Here is a 21,459-nt window from a genome sequence, read left to right as displayed (position 1 = left end):
ACCAGTTTTCTTGCCTGGAGAATCCCATGGACAGAGGAACCTGGGACTACAGTCCGTGGGGTCACAAGAGTTGGACACAACTTAGCGACTAAGCTACCACCTACTACTACTGTGAGCTCTTAGTTGCAGCCTGTGGGACTGAATTCCCTGACCAGGGGTTGAACCCTGGGCCCCCTGCACTGGGAGTACGGAGTCTTAGCCACTGGACCACTAGGGAAGTCCCTTCAGCATGATATTCCTAACCAATTTCCTAAAATTGTATCCCCGCCTACCAATCACGCTCCTTCTTCCTCTTCCTTGCTGTACCAACAGCCTCAGAGGTACTATACGTTTCACTAATATATCTGTTTATTTTCTGTCTTCCCCACTAGAATTCAAGTCCCATGAGAGGGGATTTTCATCTGCCTTTTTTTTTTTTTCATGTTTTATACCCAAGCCTCAGGCACTCCTTGACACATAGCAGCTGCTCAGTGAAGAGTTATTGTCTTCTTAATTAATGTAGCTGTCAACTCCAGGCCAAACAATCCTGCGATGAGGCGAGGGAAGGTGGGTTTTGCTGGAGCTTATTCCTCCTAAGAAATCCATCCACCCTCCTAGAAAAGGCTCCCTGGTCAACCATGGTAAATCTTTTATTACATCCAGCCACCTGCAAAATGACCATTTTATCACCTCCAGTTCATCATGGTGTCGGCATTTGAGGCCAGTGGTCTTAAATTTCACCCACATTCCCATCCACAGCAGGATTTCTCTGCATTAGATACTCCAAGATCACGGTCAGTGCAAACGGTAACTTGTACAATATGTGCTTGGGGTGACATTGCTTCAATTTCTGGACAGCCAATGGGCAATTTGAATATCCTAGAGTAATAAATGGTGTGCCCGCTAAAGACTCAAGTGAGGAAATTTCACAAATATGATGAGCGTGACAGCTCAGCTATGGCTGATACGTGTGAACTGTATCTGCTGCCTGGGTGGGGAGTGTGGAGGGCTGTGCACCAGTCGATCAGTGCTGCCACAAGCCTGGATACCAGTGGGTAGAGGAAAGGAACATGACTACTCTTCCTAATGGGGAATCCCATGGGTACCAGCTGTGAGTGCTCCTGTGTGTCTTATTCTGCACAAGAATTTATCTCACTGAACCTTGGATTTATCAGTAGCTAGTCTCTCAAGTCCTGTCCTTGCTACTGAGTGCAACTTGCCCCGTCTCTCTTTCTGCTCCATTTTCAGAGTCTCAGTTTCCTCATTTGAAAAATAGGGACAATAACAGCCTCTGTTATTATTGCGCTGTGTGCTAAGTCATTTCAGTCATGTCCAACTCTTTGCAACATCATGGACTGAAACCAACAAGGCTGTTCTGTTCATGGGATTTCCCAGGCAAGAATACTGAAGTGGGAAGCCATTCCCTTCTCCAGACATCTTCCCAACCCCAGAACTGAACCTGAACTCCTGAATTTCAAGCAGATTCTTTACCATCTGAGCCACCATTAGCATAACTATTAATGTCTTAATGCCTCATGCTTAGAGTTTAGCTTATAATGAAGTATCTAAGTCTTGGCTGTTATCTTTATGATTTATGTCTAGCTTCCATCTCTGTTGGCCTTTTCCTCCACTGCTCTGGTTTCTCCCCTTGCCGTGGCTTTGAGGTCTCAAACATCATTTCAGGCCCCCTGTCTATATCTGATTTTGGACCTCAACTCCATACAGCTGACCAATTTGGGGATTCCTTTTATTTGGCTGCACCACATGGCATATGGGATCTTCCCTGACCAGGGCTTGAACCCATGCCTCACGCAGTGGAAATGCATAGTCTTAACCACTCGACCATCAGGGAAGTCCAGGGGATTCCTGAGGAGAAGAAATCTGCTCAGCCAATCTTAGGTCCCAAATGAAACTGAAATGAAGTTCATCTTTAGTAGTCAGCCATGTATGTTTTAGATGAAATGTAGAGATGGAAATTATCACTTCTTTATAGTCATCCAGACTTTCAACCACTGGGAAGACCAGATAGTGGAGAAGGAAATGGCCATCCATTCCAGTATTCTTGCCTGGAAAACCCCATGTATGCAGGAACCTGATAAGCTACAGTCCATGGGGTCGCAAAGAGTCAGACATGACTGAGTGACTTCACTTTCACTTTCAAGATCAGATAGACAGACTCATTTTGCAGGTCCAATGGGAGATCAATTCTGGTTCAAGAGATTGGGTGTGGAGCTGGCTTGACAAGTCCACATCGCTCTGTTGTAACTGAAAGTGGAGTCCGGCTGCTCTCCACTCAAAAGCCATTACAGGGGCCAGGTTGATGGAAAAGAAAGTTTGCTTAATTTCAGATGCTGGCAACTGGGTGGGGAGGGTGGACTCCTGTCCAAAGGCTGGCTGCCCCCACTGACAATCAGGGGGCAAGAGCTTTTAGAGCCTGAGGGAGGGGGCTACATGCAGAAACAGCAGTCAGCTCTGACAGTCATCTGGAAATTGATCATTGGTGGTCTGATCCTTGTCATCTTGATTGCTTTAAGTACAGTTAATCTTTAGTACCAGAGTCAGTTTGTTCCCATTTCCCTGAGGCCAGTTCTCAGAATCGTGGCAGCTCATGTCACGGCCACGTCTGGTCCTCATGGAGTTAACTTCTTCCACCTGGTGGGGGTTTCAGTATCTACAAGAGAGCTCAAATACTATCCTTAGCCCTTGAGGAGGAACTAAAGGTCCTTGACTTTGCTTAATGACTAAACTGTTACTGTATTGTCCTGTCTGTTTTGGGTGGTTTTGTTTGTTTTCTTTTGCATTTTCTCGCTTTTCTGATTAAACTTATTCTTTGGCTAAAATTTTTTCCATGGAGAAAAGGCAGGCTGAGGACATAGAGATGCAAGGCCCATAGAGCCCTTCTCTGTTTCACTGTGACATGTACTAGCAGCCCAGTCCCTTGGTGTGGAGCCCTGAGGAGTGGCCTGACCACCCACCAAAGTTCCAGCTTTTGGAAGGAATGATGCTCTTCTTGGTATACAAGGCTAATGAAAAATCACAGCCCTGTAAGTATCTGTTAAATGAAGGAAAGAGTCAGTGAATGAAATCCACTCCTCAAAAAAAAAAAAAAAAAAAAAAGACTCATCAAGTAAGCAAGCTCTGCTCAGGAGTGGAAGTATGTCCGTTCCAGGGACATTTGGCGCCTGCCATCAAGGTGTGCCACCTGGATTTCCACAGGGTGCCACTTGCTGCAAGGGGTCCCCTTAGCGGATGGGCTCCACCTGTTGCCTTCTGGATTTGCCTGGGTTTTTGCTTTTCCCAGCCAGCTAGCCAATCACTGAGTGGATCACAGCAGGGATGCTGGGTCTGGCTAATACTGTCCAGGTCAGGACTCTTCCAGTGGGGAACCTCTGCACTGGACACTACGTTGGCTGAAAAAATTATCAGATCCGTTTCCCAAATCCTCTCTGCCCAATTCTGCTTCCTCCTCTTTAGTCTCACACAGGCATTGGCCCCCAGACCGTGTGCTCCTAACTCTCCCCAGTATTTGCTTTCCAGAGACTCAAAACTACCAAAATGGTCTTTCCTGTGACTACATCAGAGAGTCCAAACTACTCAGGAAGATTTGAAAAATCAAAATATTTGACAACACGTGAAAATTGGAAGGCGAGAAACTGCAGCCTCCTAGGAGCCAGCAGTGCATCCTGCCAGGCACTCTGGCCACACGCCCACCACTGCCTGCAGCCCCCTAAGTGTAGCCAGTGCCCTGCTGGCTCTGGAAATTGCGTGAAGTAAGACAGGAAGCATGTGGGAGTTTTGCTTAATTTCTGCCCCTTGGCGATAAGGAAAACTTACAAGCTCTGGAGAAGATAAATATAGTAACCCCCACATCCAGCCTATCTGATGAGGCCAAATTTACTATTCTTGACTTCAGGGTGGGAGCCTTAGATTCTTGTGTTGGTTTTTCTGATGAGCTGGGGAAAGTCAATACTTTTGCCGAAAGCCTCATAAAGAGAATGGACCAGAGACTTTGCTGGCAGTCCAGTGGGTTAGACTTCCACTGCAGGGGGCACGGTTTTGATGCATGTTTGGGGAACTAAGATCTCACTTGTCAGGACTTGAGTGGGTCAACAGATTAAAGAAAAAAAGAATAGGGAGAATGGCCCAGAATAAGGGATGATACAAAAGGGAAGGTTCAGGGAAACATCCCTGCCTGAAGTATGGAGAGAATACTTTAATGTTCTACAGAATTTAGATATTCAAAGAAATTGCTCACAAAAGTCAGTTACGGTTGTGTCGGGTTTTTTTTTAAGTTATAATGAAGAAATGCTGTCAGCTCTCTGAGGGAAAAATAATTGGAAAAGCACATCATGTAAAAATGCTTATTTTGCATTTTCTTTTGTAAAGATAGAAGCTGTTAAAACACTGGATTCATTCACATCTGGTGGGTGGTCAGAGACAAAGTCCCCTTTGCAAGGGGCACTTCCTTCTAGTTTGCTGAAGCCCCTCCTCTTTTTCTGGCTGAGTGGCATACAGGATCTTAGTTCTTGGCCCAGGGATCAAACCTGCCCCCTGTAGTGGGAGTGCAGTGTCTTAACCACTGGACAGCCAGTGAATGGAAGTCCCTGAAGCCCCCACTTCTTACTGTTTTCTTACTAACACTGAAGATGAGTGGAAATTATGTTTGCTTGGACATTTATGCTGTGTCGTTCTGTGTGACAGGGTTCATAGAACAGTTAAACTCTTTTTGGAAGCCACATCTTCACCCAAAGTGAGTCAGCAATAGAGCAACAGGGCTAGTTATTTCTAAAGTTGGGAGAGTCTATATTTATTTAGAGAAGTATTTAAAATACAAATAATATACCTGAAATGAATACAACATTGTAAATCAATTATATTTCCATTAAAATTTTTAAAAAAGGAAACTAAAAACAAATCTGTTTAATATCAAGTTAAAAAATATTGCAAATAAAAAGTGTGCACCGAGAAAATCCCCCAGCATGCTTCACTTCTTGCATCACCCATCCAGACCCTCAGGCTCTCTTTATTCCTGGTCATCTGCATTCTCTACCAAAAATAGACCTGGATACCATCTCCAGCCAAGGAGAAGACATACGTCATTCAAACTCCCTGAGCACAGTGACCTCCGTGGAGGACACGGATCAGGTCAAGGTCAATGCTAGGCCTTGCCTTTTAATCTTAAATGACTCAGTGAAGTCAACTTTAGGAAAATTGTTTTATCTAAATAAAATAACTTGTCAGAACAAGTTAAGAATAGCAGCTATCTCTTTTCAAACATCTGGTTGAAATGGTATGTCCCTTGTTTCAACTCTACAGTGTTTCTTGCAAAATCTGATAATTTGGCTGAAAGGTTTATTTCATTACATTTACTGATGAGCGTGAAGGAAGAAAATTGAAGTTAGGTAAAACTGAAAGCCCTTTTATTGTTAATTTCAGACATTTGTTTGTTTCATTTCTCCCTTCTTTCCTCCTTTCCTTCTTTCCTCCCTCCCTCCCTGCATCATTTTTTTTTTTTTTTTTGTAAATCTGCATTTGTTTAATAGGTATTTTTTAAAGGTCAAGCAAGGGTGCCATGACTTTGAGAAGTTTATCAGACTCATGGTCATTTTTTTGGTCATTAAAAATACATTTAGTAAAAGCTGTTGCTATTTACCAGAAGGAAAGACTGAAAGAGAGAGAAGCAAGCACATTTTGGAGAAAAGGGTGAAATCAAGGCATTAGAAAGGTGTGTCTCTATGAGGGACAAGATGATTTCCTCTAAAGATGGTCAAGTCCTCATCCTCAGAACCTGTGAATATGCTACTTTATTTGGGAACTGGGACTTTGCAAGTTTTTTTTTTTTTTTTGCTTAAACTTTATGCTGTATTTTCATGTTCTCTAAATGAGATTTTTTTTTTCTTCCATTTTTTTTTTTAATTTTAAAATCTTTAATTCTTACATGCGTTCCCAAACATGACCCCCCTCCCACCTCCCTCCCCACAACATCTCTCTGGGTCATCCCCATGCACCAGCCCCAAGCATGCTGCACCCTACGTCAGACATGGACTGGCGATTCAATTCTTACATGTAGTTGATTCAATTAAGAATCATGATATCCGATTATCTTGAGATGATTCGTGGTTTATCCAGGTAGAACCAGTACAATCATAGCAGTCCCAATTAGAGGAAGGTGGGAGGTCAGAGTCAACGATGGGACAATGAAAGCAGAAATCATAAACATGATAAAACAAAGGCCAAGGAATGCTGGTCCATAGAAGCTGGAAAAGGCATGGAAAGGGTTCTACCCTAGAGCTCCACACGGAACACAGCCCTGCTGGCACCATGATTTTAGGGCTTCAAGATAATAAATGTGCGGGTTTTTAAGCTGCTGAGTTTATGGTGGTTGGTTATAGAAGCAAGAGAAAATGAACACAAGGCCTATCCACCTTGCTGTCTGAATGCCAGAAAGCAGAATTCAGGCTCACACGTCATATTGGCAGAAGAAGCAGAAGTATGGCCATGAACATCATTTTTATGTAACAAGATAACAACAAAAGCTGTCTTCAGTAACTTTCCTGGAAGGTCCAGTGGTTGAGACTCCCTGTTTCCAATGGAGGGGGTGCAGGTTCGATCCCTGGTCAGGGAAGTAAGATCCCACATGCCACAGTGCACAGCCAAAAATTAAAACAAAAACCAAAAACCATGTCTTTATTCAGTGCTTCCCATGAGTCAAGACACCATAACAGTGCATCGCTTACAGTGGCTCATTTAGTCCCAACAATAAATGTGAACTAGACATTAGCATCATTCCCACTTGCCAGATAAAGTGAGGCCCAGAGACTCCAAGCGCATAGCTTCAGGTCACACAGCCGCCAGAACTGAGTCATCACTCAGTTTGTGTGGTTCCAGATCCCATGATCTTCACCACTGCCTGTAACTGCCTCTTCTAGGAGACTGCCCAGACTGGTTTCCTAAAATTCAGGCTAAGAGAATCAAAAGGCCTGTTTGAATGAATGAAAAGTCTGAATTATAGGGACTTGTGCATTTTAGATGTCAAACCTGAACTTGCATGAAGATTTAACCATGATATATATTCAAGGAGAAGAACCTAGGATGCTTTTGGAAAGAAAGATGAGCAGAACCACTTGCTCTTGTAGTTATTACTATTATTGTTGTTACTGTCATGTATATGCAAATACGATGCCATTATTTTTTAAAATTATTTATTTATTTTATTTTGGCTGCACTGGGTCCTTGTTGAGGCTTGCAGCCTTAGTTGCCCTGGGACAGATGGAATTTTAGTTTCCTGACCAGGGATCGAACCCAAGATCCCTGAGTTGGAAGGCTAATTCTTAACCACTGGACCACCTAGGAAGTCCCTATGGTGCCATTTTAAAAAGTGCTACCACTTTAATTTAAATAGCCACAATCCTCTTTATTTCCTGGCTCTCTAAAGGCTTTCATCTTGGACAAGACAAACATTTTGTTGATTCCCCAATTAAATTAGTCATTCCCAGATTCTGCCTCAATAATGGAATCCAAATTAATGGAGTTTTATGGACTTTGAAAAATAATGAAGGACGATTGTTGGCTTGAAGTTAGGCTTGTAGACGTATGGATGATTTGGACCACCTGCAAATGACTTTGTAAATATTTTAAAAATATTTTACTGCTCCTGGCTATAAAGAGCCCTCTTGCTAAAACGTTAAAATCTATTGAAATTAATGTTTAATTACACTGGAACTGCCTGCATGATTTAAGGTAAAATTAAACTTTCACTATGTATCTAAATCTCTTTAAGATTCTAGCCTTAATCTTATCTCTTCTCTCCTCACTAATTTCAGCACCTAACTCAGGGGTAACCTGATGTTGGATTGGAGTGAAACATTGCTTACTTTTATGGGAAGTTTTCATTCATGTAGATGTCACTGTGTGTGCTATCTGTGGCTAGATTTGATAACATACAAGAAAGCCTTTGTTTGAGCTGTGTTCCGCCAGGGTAAAAGATTCCCTTTGCTGTACACCTGAAACCAACACAACAATTTAAATCAGTTATACTCCAATGTAAAATAAAAAGTGAGAAGAAAAAAAAAATAAAGAACTAAATGAGCGCTTGCCCTTGGTGGTCCAGTGGATAAGACTGTGCTTCCACTGCAAGAGGTAAGGGTTTGATCCTCAGTTGGGGAACTAAGATCTCACCTGCCGCAGGCTATGACCAAAAAAAAAAAAAGGAGAACTGAATCAATATTCTCATCAAGGTCTTATTAGCCTCCCTAATCAATTACCAGGCTTCCCAGCTGACGCTAGTGGTAAAGAACCTGCCTGCCAACGCAGGGAAACTTAAGAGATATGGGTTTGAACCCTGCGGGTTTGATCCCCGGGTCAGGAAAATCCCCTGGAGAATGTAATGGCTACCCACTCCAGTATGCCTGCCTGGAGAATCCCATGGACAGAGGAGCCTGGTGGGCTATAATCCATGGGGGTACACACAATCGGACATGACTCCCAGCTCTGCCTGGTTTTTTTTTTTCGTTTGTTTTTGAGAGCCTAATGCCACAGTTTCTGACTTCCTTCTTTATCCGAGGATGGGGAGAAGGGGATCTCTAAAGCAAAGGGGGAATGTAATTTCTGCAGAGCCCCTCCCAGCCACTCAGCTTCTGCCTGGAGACCTCTCCCACTTAATCACTTATTCGTCAGCCTCCTCTTCTGCTGAGGCTGCAGCCCTGGCAAGTCTGAGTCTGAATGAAATATCCAAATGAAATATGGATATTTCATCATACCTGGATGAAATATCCAAAGTTTAATTCCCCACTCTCATCACCAAGGAGGTTGCCATTTGGCTCACATGGTTGAAATTGACTTTTCACATAATTTTGCCAGATGATTCATGTGGTGCCAAGGTGTCAACCCTGAACGTGTCGTCAGTAAAAGTTGGCTTGGGTTTGAAAAACAGAGAGAAACTCTGGTCTCTGGGGTGGCTTGAGGAGGAAGTGCAAAGGTGACCTTCCCTATCTGTCTGTCTGTATATCTAACAAATAAACTAGCAAAATTTGCTGGAAGCCATTCTTTGAGTTTTCAAAGGAAGGTAGCATCTTGTCACATAGATCTTTGTTCTGCACTTCAAAAACCAATAGAGAATAATCCTTTGGCACCATGTTCCTCAATTCTGGACAACCATGAAGTCTGGAAAAATTTCAGATCACGTATGGTGTGGGTACCACACACCTGTCTGACTCCTCAACATCGTGCATCAGTCCTCTTGGAGAACTTGGAGCAGTTTCTTTCCACTCAAGATTTAGGGACATCAGCTTCTTGTTATTTTTTTCCCCACAATTTGATTATATTCTATTTTTCTCAGTTGAATTCAGATAATTTCTTAAAAATGATTAATTAGCACCAACCTCATGCCTGGCTGGAGCCCCACAGTTCAGGTGAAGAGATGGTCATTTCGAGAGGGGAAGCTCTCATACTCGCAAAATCCACTGTTTGCAGTTGGCACTGGCATTTCCCTTCCCTGGGTTGAATTTCCCTGAAAAGTGAAAGTGAAAGTTACTCAGTTGTGTCTGACTCTGCGACGCTGAAGCTATCCTATATTTCTAGTAATTTCTCTTTGGAGGCTCCTCTGGGGAAGACTGAATGTCTAATAAATTAACCAGCCTTGATGTGACAAGATGTCCTCAAATCACTGTAGACTGTCATCCACGAGGACCGCTGCCATGGGCTTTTCTTGACCATTTGTCATTGTCTATAATTAATTACAGCTCTTTAAACCCAGGCATCCATTAGAGAGATAACGCATAATAAAAACCTTTTATGTTGGATCCTCTATTTTATTGTGAGTTTTTCCCCTTCTCTTCCACTAGAGAGTTCCTGAAATGTATCTCTTTGTGCAAATTCTAATTACCATTCTTAGGTCTTGCAAGATACTTTTTCCTCTTGCGTGGGGATTCTTTTTTTTTTTTTTTTTTGAGTTTCTTGATTATTGTGTATTATTCCAACGCAAAAGGAAACAATTAGATGAACACTGACCTTGGCTTGAGCAGAACATTAATTATCATTGGGATAATTTATAATTAAATTGGGATAAATTATCATTGGGATAAATTACCTGTAGGCCAGAATGCCTACAGGGACCATGGAAGAAACAGATGTTTTATTTTCAAGTGCAAAGTTGAGTATAAAAAATGAGAAGAAGAAAGAAGAAAGTCCTTGCTGTTAAATTATGTAGCTGGAACAGGGCCAATTCTAGGGAATAGCTTTCTTAATAGGGGGTTCTCCTAATGACTGAGAGCTTGGTTCTAACTTTCTTCTTTCATTTTCTTTTTCTTTAAGTATAGTTGATTTAAATGTGTTAATTTCTGCTGTACAGCAAGGTAACTCAGTGATACATATATATATATATATGTTCTTTTTCATGTTCTCTTCCATAATGATTTATCAAAAGATATTAAACATAGTTCCCTGAATATAAACTGAATATAGTGGGACTTTTTTGCTTCTCTCTCTTAAACATAATAGTTTGAATATGCTAATCCCAGACTCCCAGTCCTTCCCTCCTGCTCGCTCTCCCCCTTGACAAGGACAAGTCTGTTCTCATTGTCTGTGACTCTGTTTCGTAGGTAACTTCATTTGCCTCATATTTTAGATTCCACACGAGTGATATCATACAATATTTGTCTTTCTCTTTCTGACTTACTTCACTTCGTATGATCATCAATAGATCCATCCATGTCGCTGCAAATGGCATCATTTCATTCTTTTTATGGCTGAGTAGTATTTCATTGTATATATGTACCGTATATGTTATCCATTCATCTGTATATAGACATTTAGATTGTTTCCATGTCTTGGCTACTGAGGATGGTGTTACTGTGAACGTCAGGGTGCATGCATCTCCAACTTTCTTGTGAATTGTAGTTTTGATGTAGCAACAAACTTAGATGAAGCTGTTTGCTCTTGAAAAGTCACTGTTTTGATACTGGAAGAGAATCACACAGGATACTAAATAAAGTAAAAGAGAATTGATTTGAGTAAGTGAAGTTCTTACTTCAACAAAGATGAAAACCTAAGGTTTTGCTTTGCTTATCTCAACCTCAGCTTCCCTTCTCTGTGAAGAGGGCTGGATAAGATCCAGGCAGGTATCCCAAGAGTTTAGTGGGAAACATGCATGAAAATTGTCCTAGCCACATCAAAGCCTTCCACAATCAATGCTGGGAGACCATGAACATTGTATCCCTGTCTTGGAGTTTCAGCAGGGGTAATAAAGATGTTAATGATTCTGCAGTGACATAGAGAACAGACTCTGGGTTGCCAAGCAGGAGTGGGGTGGGAGAGAGAATAATTGGAAGTTTGGGATTAGCAGATGCAAACTATTATATAGAGAATGAATAAACAACAGTGTCCTATTGTATTGCACAAGGAACTATATTCAATATCCTGTGATAAACCATAGTGGAAAAGAATATATATATACCACAGTGGAAAAGAATATGAAAAAATGTATGTGTATATATATATATATATCTGAATCACTTTGCTGTACAGCACAAATTAATACATTTAGTTCAATTATACTTAAATGAAAAATAAATTAAAAAAATTAATGATTCTGAAAAGTCCTGCAGTAAAGAAACATGTTTAAATTTGCCTGCGTTTTCCATCCATTCATCCATGTCTTTCTCAAATATTTCCCAAGATGTTTCTTATAAAAAAGGAGGAGTGTGAATAGAACAATGCCTGAAGTATAGTTATTCAAATAAACTAGATACCTGAGTGTCTCACACTTATCTGAGCAAAGTGTCACAACTCTGGAGAAGCCCTCAACACGCAGGCTTTCTTGACTCAGATGGTCACAAACAGAGCTGAGTGGCTATTGCTGGATGCAAAGAGACATTCTTTCTGCAAAAATTACCAGAAGACTTTTTTTTTTCTTAACCAGAAGGCTTTTAATCCTTGAATAACTGAACCGCACTAAATGGGGTGAAAGATCCAGTCTTATTTATAGGAGAATACATAAGACATTTTTTTCTAATAATTACCATTCACTTAAGTGAATTAAACATTTGGATAAAAATCCATAAAAAACTTGGAGCCAAGAGTGGAAAATTAAAATTCTTAAAAAAAAAAATCCTCTCTCTGGTAATAGCCTTTAAGTCATTTTTATCCATCTTTGTGATCTGAAAAAAAAAAAAATGTATCTTCATCCCATGCTGGACTTTTAGTCAGTTCAGTTCAGTCTCTCAGTCATGTCAGACTCTTTGTGACCACATGGACTGCAGCATGCCAGGCTTCCCCATCTATCACTAACTCCCAGAGCTTGCTCAAACTCATGTCCATCATGTTGGTGATGCCATCCAACAGTCTCATCCTCTGTTGTCCCCTTCTCCTCCTGCCTTCAGTCTTTCCCAGCATCAGGGTCTTTTCAAATGAGTTAGTTCTTCACATCAGATGGCCAAAGTATTGGAGTGTCAGCTTCAGCATCAGTCCTTCCAATGAATATTCAGGTCTGATTTCCTTTAGGATTGACTGGTTTGACCTCCTTGCAGTCCAAGGGACTCTCAAGAGTCTTCTCCAGTACCACAGTTCAAAAGCATCAATTCTTCGGCGCTCAGCTTTCTTTATAGTCCAACTCTCACATTCATACATTACTACTGGAAAAACCATAGCTTTGACTTTTAGTGGTCATATTCTTTTAAGATGAAATTGTAATTTTAGATGCCTCCTGAATGATGGGTCATTCTGGTAACTTTCAAACTGCCCTACATTTGAATCAAATTCTTTGATCTATCTTCATGGGTATTCTCTGTCATTGATCTCGTGGGAACATATGTGCGTGAATCCCTTTTGATTTAGGGGTTTGTAGAATATAAAATATTGAGCCTCTCTGCTTTGTACTATTTCTTTTCCAGGCATCATAATATCTAGACAAAAATAATAGTGAAAGGACCCCACAGAGATTCTGACTGAGTGGGCAGTGATGCAGTGTAGATATTATTTACCCAGGGGATATGCATAGATCTATTCTGTGCTCAGCTATTAATGTTGAATTTATGTTGCTGAACATAAAGTCATAAAACGTCCCAGTTGCACTGTTTTATCAAAGAGGTGTTTCTTTATTGGTCTCTCATGAGTGATTTAAACTTCAAATTGGCATCAAATTCATGGCAGAAGTGGGATGGGGCACTCAGTAACTGGAACTTAATTGTATCATTTGATCCATTAGATGGCATTATCTGAAATGATTTCCTGGATCCTTCCAAGGCATGCATCAAGAGGGAACTCTACAGTCATACATTTGGGAAATGATTTAAACAACTCTAAATGTCTCTAGATCTTTCTTGTCAGTTAGAAAATCAGTAATTGTGTTTTGCAGTGAAGCAGCTGTTCTTGTTCTGGCGTTAAGAAGTCACTTGCAAAGGATGACTGTTCGATTAGAATGTGAGAGCTTCTTTTGACGACCTCTCCTGGCAGGGATGCCATGTACAAAAAGAGTTCAGGCTGTTCACTGAGTAAGAACACCCAGATGACAAGGCAAGAGAGGGCTGAGATTAAGTCCTCATTCCATATGATATTTTAAGGGTGGCTTCAAATTTCTTTCCATTCCTCTTATTGAGAGGTGCAGTCTATGGTGCAATAGTTTATGAAAGTGACTCCTGGCCTAGGGATGAAGAGACTGCCTAGTGGTTGAAGAGGAGCTTCAATTATTTCTTGTTTGAAACACGTGCTCTTGTTGGTTGAGTGAGGGCTGCTCCCAGATATGTTAGTGTCCCAACACAAACTCCTTGATTTAGGGCATGATTTCAGCGAACATTTTCTCTAAAGGGCCAGATATTACGTGGGCCGAATACCATTTTTGTTGCTTCTTCTCCTCCCCACCCCCACCATACCTTTTTTCCTCCTCTGCAATCGTAGGTATTTTCTCTCCACTCTCCCATGCCCCTTCTTCTTCTTTTCTTAATTTTTTCTTTCTAGATGGATACAACTAGAGATTACCATGTGAAGTGAAGTAAGTCAGATGGCAGAAAGACAAATACCATATGGTATCACTTATATGCACTTATATTTAACTTCTATGCAGAGTACATCATGAGAAATGTTGGGCTGGAAGAAGAACAAGCTGGAATCAAGATTGCCAGGAGAAATATCAATAACCTCAGATACGCAGATGACATCACCTTTATGGCAGAAAGTGAAGAGGAACTAAAAAGCCTCTTGATGAAAGTAAAAGTGGAGAGTGAAAAAGTTGGCTTAAAGTTCAACATTCAGAAAACGAAGATCATGGCATCTGGTCCCATCACTTCATGGGAAATAGATGGGGAAACAGTGGAAACAGTGTCAGACTGTTTTTTGGGCTCCAAAATCACTGCAGATGGTGACTGTAGCCATGAAATTAAAAGACGCTTACTCCTTGGAAGAAAAGTTATGACCAACCTAGATAGCATATTGAAAAGCAGAGACATTACTTTGCCAACAAAGGTCCATCTAGTCAAGGCTATGGTTTTCCGTGGTCACGTATGAATGTGAGAGTTGGACTGTGAAGAAAGCTGAGCGCTGAAGAATTGATGCTTTTGAAGTGTGGTGTTGGAGAAGACTCTTGAGAGTCCCTTGGACTGCAAGGAGATCCAACCAGTCCACCCTAAAGGAGATCAGCTCTGGGATTTCTTTGGAGGGAATGATGCTTAAGCTGAAACTCCAGTACTCTGGCCACCTCATGAGAAGAGCTGACGCATTGGAAAAGACTCTGATGCTGGGAGGGATTGGGAGCAGAAGGAGAAGGGGATGACAGAGGATGAGATGGCTAGATGGCGTCACGGACTCGATGGATGTTAAGTCTGAGTGGACTCCGGGAGTTGGTGATGGACAGGGAGGTCTGGTGTTGTGCGATTCATGGGGTTGCAAGGAGTCAGATACGACTGAGCAACTGAACTGAACTGAACTGAATCACTTATATGTGGAATCAAAAATATGACACAAATGAACTTATCTATGAAATAGAAACGGACTCACAGACTAAGAGAACAGATTTGTGATTGCCTCGGGGGGTAGGGGATGGGGAGGGAAGGATGGACTGGGAGTTGGGATTAGCAGATACAAACTCTTATATAAAGAATGGATAAACAGCAAGGTCCTATTGTACAGTGCAGGAAACTACATTCAATATCCTACAATAAACTGTAATGGAAAAGAATATAACAAAAGAATGCATATGTATAACTGAATCACTTTGCTATACAACAGAAATTAACACAACATTGTAGATCAACTGTACTTGGTTTAAAAATATTAAAGAAAAAAAGGAAATCACAACAGGAAAGTCACAGCGCTCTAAGAATGGTTTCTCATGCAGATGCACACACATGGAAAGGTTTCAATGCACATAGATATCTGAAAACCGTTTTTTCCTGCAATAATGATGAAACTACTGGGACTAACCATTTGATACATTATGATACAGTTCTCTACCTCATGCTTTATATGTTTCATCTCGTGGAGACCACCTCATGGCAGCCTTCTGGAATAAGATATTCCTATTATTGTCATTTTGTAGATGAGAAAATTCAGGCTTAGAGAGGGGAAGTGAATTCCTCAAGGTCTCAGAGGACCTAAGTGATGGAGCCAAGAGAGATACTCCCCTCGTCAAAATCCAAAACCTGTTCAACCTGAATATCCACTAAAATGAGTCCAAAATGCCACTTTTCTGCTCTTAACACACAGTGTGGAAGTAGAAGATTGAAGCCAATCCACTCTATATGGCATTTTTAGACTGTATTTGATTGCATCTTAGAAAATGTTATTACCGTCTGGACGAACAACATTTATATGGTGTTTCAAATTCCAGCGATAATTAGGGAGTTTGGGATCAACGTGTACACACTGTGATATTTAAAACGGGTAACCAACAAGGACCCACTGTATGGCACAGGGACTCTGCTCAAAGTTATGAGGCAACTGGGATGGGAGGGGAGTTTAGGGGAGAGTGGATATATGTAGATGTATGGCTGAGTCCCTTCTCTGTTCCCCTCAAACTATCACAACTTTTGTTAATTGGCTATACCTCAACATAAAATACAAAGTTTAAAAAATTCTTCTTGGTGCATGAGAGGTAGTAAGTGGTTAGAGAGAGAACCACTGAACTGACAGTTTCAATTTGGAGAAAGGGTCAATTATTAAGGGCTGGAGATTGTAGGAGAGAAACATTTTGGCATTCACACATTCTGTGCTAATGCAACTGAAGATTTGCTCTTTACAGCTTAACAGAGAGTAAAACAAATTACCCATAAAATGCAAAGGAAACATTTTCTCTAACAAGAAGTTTATTGAATATGCAAATATTTGGCTATATAATAGGACAGACAATAAAATGAGTTTGGTGCATTCTCTTGAAAGAGGGTTTATCAGGTTTTTATAGAAATTTTGGCAGGGGTGTGTGTGTGTGTGTGTGTGTTCAAGTGAAATCCCCTTTTACTTCTACTCTAGAGTGGTAATCATTATTAACTACTTGGTATACACCCTTCTTGATAATTTTTTCCATATGAAGTTTTTGCTTTCACATAAATGAGATTGCTGTTACTATTTGATATGTTTGGTTTATATTTTAACATATGATGAACAACACTCCAGATAAGTACAGAACTATCTAATTCATCCTTTTAAAAATTACTTTATATATATGTATATATATATATGTCATTACAGACTATTGAGTATCATTCCCTGTGCCATAAATGAGTTCCTTATTAGTTAGTTATTTTATATATCATAGTGTATATATGTCAATTCCAATCTCCCAGTTTATTCCCCCCACCTTTCCCTGTTGCTGACCATAAGTGGTTTTAAAGGTTCTGTTTATCAAATTCTGTAACTTCTGTTTTTCCTAGTTCATACGACACACCATTGACAGCTTCATACATGGAGGTTGTGATTAAGACAAATTGTGATAGCCAGACTTTGGAGAACCCTGGGATGATTTTTTTGCTGTCCACTGTAAAGATGATACACATTGCATGTTGCTTACATCTTCTTTGCAGTTCTTCCCTTTTCCCCTTTTCTATCTCTCCGTGATTGTCTCTTTTATTTTCATCTTCCTTACTGGTTGGGAAGCTTTCCATTGTATGGCTGTTATTTCAGATGTTGAAATTTCACTCTGTTGGGCTTGATTGTGCGTGCTCTTCCCGATGGTAATTTACTTATTACCAACACTCCCCAAAAGGATCCCTTAATTCCTGAAGGAGCATGAACAGTCAACATCTGAGACTACTCTTTTCCAAAATCTGTCTGTTCTTTGTTTTTCAAAAAATTAGTTATTTACTTAAAAAAAAAAACAAAACATTGACTGGATCAGGACTTGGCTGTGGCAGGCGGAATCTTTGCTGCATCGTGTGAACTTTCATTGCAGCAAACGGACTCTAGTTGTGGTGCCTGATCCTGGCAGTTGTGGTGCACAAGCGCAGCTGCCCTGGGGCGTGTGGAATCCTAGCTTCCCAACCAGGGATAGGACCCATGCCCCCTGCATTGCAAGGTGGATTCTTAACCGTCGAACCAGGGAAATGCCCCATCGTAGTTCTTTCTCCTTCCCACACCCATTTCTGTTTCTTTCTCTCTTTCAAAGGTCCACACCTTCCACAGTGGAGAGTCCTAAACATGATCACATAGGAATTGTCTTGCTAAACTTCGACTGGGTGCTACATGCCCACCGTTTCTCAAGGTCAGGAGTTGGGCCTGAGGACTTGTGTTTCTATGCAGTTCCCCAGTGATTCTTGTTGTTCTGGGACCACTCTGAGAATCTGTAAGTTAGACCTTCAATGTGATCTCTGGAGATTATCAGCCTTAAAGAAGCTTTTTCTTAATTTTATTTTTAAATTATTATTTTGTATTGGAGTATTTTGACTTAACACCCACCTAGTGGCTCAGAGGGTAAAGAATCTGCCTGCTGTGTGCAAGATATGGGTTCGATTCCTGGGTCAGGAAGATCCCACTGGAGAAGGAAATGGCACCCCACTCCAGTATTCTTGCCTGGAGAATCCCATGGACAGGGGAGCCTGGTGGGCTACAGTCCATAAGATCACAAAGAGTTGGACACAACTGAGCAACTAACACTTTCACTTTCTTTCTTAGTTGACTTACAGTGTTGCGTTCTTTCCGCTATACAGCAAAGTGATTCAGTTACACATCTATATATACTTTCTTTTTTAAATATTCTCTTCCATGATGGTTCAGACCAGGATATTGAATATAGTTCCCTGTGCTAAACACTAGGACCTCGTTGTTTTTCCATTCTATATATAAAAGCTTACATCTGCTAACCCCAGCATCCCCGCTCTGTCCTCCCCCAAACCCCTTCCCACCCTGGCAACGACCAGTCTGTTCTCGATGTCCCTGAGTCTGTTTCTGTTTCATAGACAGATTCATTTTTGCCGTATTTTTGATTCCACATACAAGTGATATCACATAGCGTTTGTCTTTCTCTTTCCAACTGACTTCACTCAGTTGATAATCTATAGTTGAATCCATGTTGCTGCAGATGACATTATTTCATCCTTCTTTATGGCTGAGTAGTATTCCTTTGTCTATATGTACCATACCTTTTATATCTATTCATCTGTTGATGGACATTTAGGCTGCTTCCATGTCTTGGCTACTGTGAATAACGCTGCTATGAACGTTGGGGTGCATGCATCTTTTTGGATTGTAGTTTTGTCTGAATATGCCCAGGAATGGGATTTCTGGATCATATGGCAACACTATGTTCAGTTTTCTGAGAAAGCTCTATACTGTTTTCAGTATATACAGTGGCTGCATGGTATATACAGTGTATATATACAGTGTCTGTTCCAGTCTGCATCCCCACCAACAGTGTAGGACTTTTCTTTGTATCCTCACCTGCATTTATTATTTGTAGACTCTTTAATGATGATCATTCTGACTGCTATGAGATGATACCTCATTTTAGTTTTGATTTGCATTTCTCTACTAATTAGGGATGTTGAGCATCTACTCATGGGCTTGCTGGCCATGTCCAGACAATTTTTAGTGCTCTCTTACCTGGGAATCAAATGTCTTACACCATCCTACCTGTATCTCCCATTTGCAGGGCACCTGGTACCACCAGTTTGGGAGTGAGAAGGAGGGGGTGCATTTGTAGACTAAATTACACTGTATTGTGCCATACACCCTGCTGGCATATGACTCAGTCATTGCTCTCCATTTCAGTGTTCAACACCCTCCTAAGTTGCATTCCTGTTTTCTTCTCTATCATCTTTTTGTCCTTGTGTGTTGATATCTTAAAAACAAAATCAACTTACTGGTATTTTAATGGCATTTGAGGAACAAGTACAAACAACTCCTTGTATTCATATTGTCATCTTTACCAAACATGGGCTTTCTGAATTTAGGGAGGATAATAACCTGAATAATTTAATTTCCATAGGCAACATTCTAATTGAGTGTGACATTTCAAATGTGGCTATTATTCAGTTCATTTCAGGGTTATTTTCAATCCCTTGAACTTATTGTTGGTCTCTCAATGAGTCCTGAGTGCTAAATTCTCTCACTTTTAGTCCCTTTTATTAAGGAACACAAAGACATAAAAAGTCAACAGTTTTTATTCATGATGACAAAATCACTTTATCCCCAAGTCACACAGTTTGCATGAAAGCCAAAGTTTTTCTGAAAAATGCTGAAAACGTGTTTTTAAAAGACCAGGAAAGAAAACAGGGACCTATTCTGTTCTCTGTGTGCTTAGACTTGCTGCAGAAATGGCTCCTCTGCCTTTCAGTCTGCAAGTAAACTGCATCTTAAGGTGCCCCTGCAACTTTGCTTGCTGTGGTCCACTGTGGCAGCAGCAAAGATCAGAGCATGTTTAAAATGCTCATGTCTGTTTTTGAATTTGCATTAGTTGAAGAGGATTCTAGACCAATCTGGCTTCCCAGGTGGCGCTAGTGGTAAAGAACCCACCTACCGATGCAGAAACATTAGAGGCGTGAGTTCGATCCCTATGTCGGGAAGATCCCCTGGAGGAGAGCATGGCCACTCACTCCACTATTCTTACCTGGAGACTCCCATGGACAGAGGAGCCTGGCGGGCTATGGTTCATAGGGTTGCAAAGAGTTGAACACGACTGAAGCGACTTAGCACACACTAGAAAAGTGAAAGTGAAGTCGCTCAGTCGTGTCCGATTCTTTGCGACCCCATGGACTGTAGCCTACCAGGCTCCTCTGTCCATGGGATTTTCCAGCAATGGTACTGGAGTGGATTGCCATTTCCTTCTCCAGGGGATCTTCCGGACCCAGGGATCGAACTTGGGTCTCCTGCATTGTAGACAGACGCTTTACCGTCTGAGCTACCAGGGAAGTCACCACTAGACCACTCTAATGATAATTAATTACTGGATCTTATCGTGCTAACACCTTTGATGATTGCTGAACCACACTGGGAAAAATGGGTAAAATGTACATTTTCTATACAGAATCAACTCAGCATGAAAATAGAAAAGAGAGTTGGATATGTGGTTTGCAAAACAAAATACTACATTTAAAAAATTTTATTGAAATAAACATAATTGATTTATAGTATTGTGCTAATTTCTGCTGTACAGCAAAGTTATTCAGTTATGCATATACATTAGATAAGATATATTCTTTTTTATATTATTTCCCATTATGGTTTCTCACAAGATATTGAATACAGTTCCCTGCGCTATACAGAAGGATTTTGTTGTTTATCCATTCTATATATAACATAAAAAACTAACTTTTTATCTTGACATTTCAAATGGCTCTTGTGTATTGTAATTTCCTTGGCCTTTTTTTTTTTAATGTCTTACTACTTCTATTACTATTTACTACTATATTCCTATTAGCCATTACTCAGTTCATGTAAAATAATATATTCCCTGCAAGATGGTAGATTTTTTAATATAATTTGAAAGCTGAATGCTAAGTGGATTACACCTAACAGATAATATTCTTTCTGTTTACAAGTTTAAAAACAACATTAGAAAAATACTTGCTTGTTTTCTTTTCAGAATATGCGCCTTAGTTGTTAACATCTTTTATAAAAGATGAAAAGTGAGAGAGAGGAAAAAAATGAGCCAAAGCAAGGAAATTTTACCCTTAGATGTAGATAATCTACTCTGTGGCTTGCAGACTAGGCATCTTGAGTTTTATATTCCGTATTTGATTTTCCTGAAGCCACACAGTATTTCACTCTATCAACCTTACCCTTTCTCTAATGGCATAACCTTAACATCATTTTTTCTGAGAATTACCTTTCGTACTAGCTAGAAAGGCAAAGCTTTATTTTCATTTTTACAGTGATTATGGATCTAGAGTTAAAAGAAATACCAGATGGCTGTTGCTGTTCAGTTGCTAAGTCATGTCCGACTCTTTGCGACGCCATGGACTGTAGCTTACCAGGCTCCTCCGTCCATGGGATTTCCCAGGCATTAATACTGGAGTGGGTTGCCATTTTCTTCTCCAACGAGATCTTCCCAGCCCAGGGATT

Source organism: Ovis aries, chromosome 17 (assembly GCF_016772045.2).
Source record: "Ovis aries strain OAR_USU_Benz2616 breed Rambouillet chromosome 17, ARS-UI_Ramb_v3.0, whole genome shotgun sequence".
In the NCBI taxonomy this organism is placed as follows: Eukaryota; Metazoa; Chordata; class Mammalia; order Artiodactyla; family Bovidae; genus Ovis; species Ovis aries.
Note: the sequence above shows the minus strand (reverse complement) of the source record.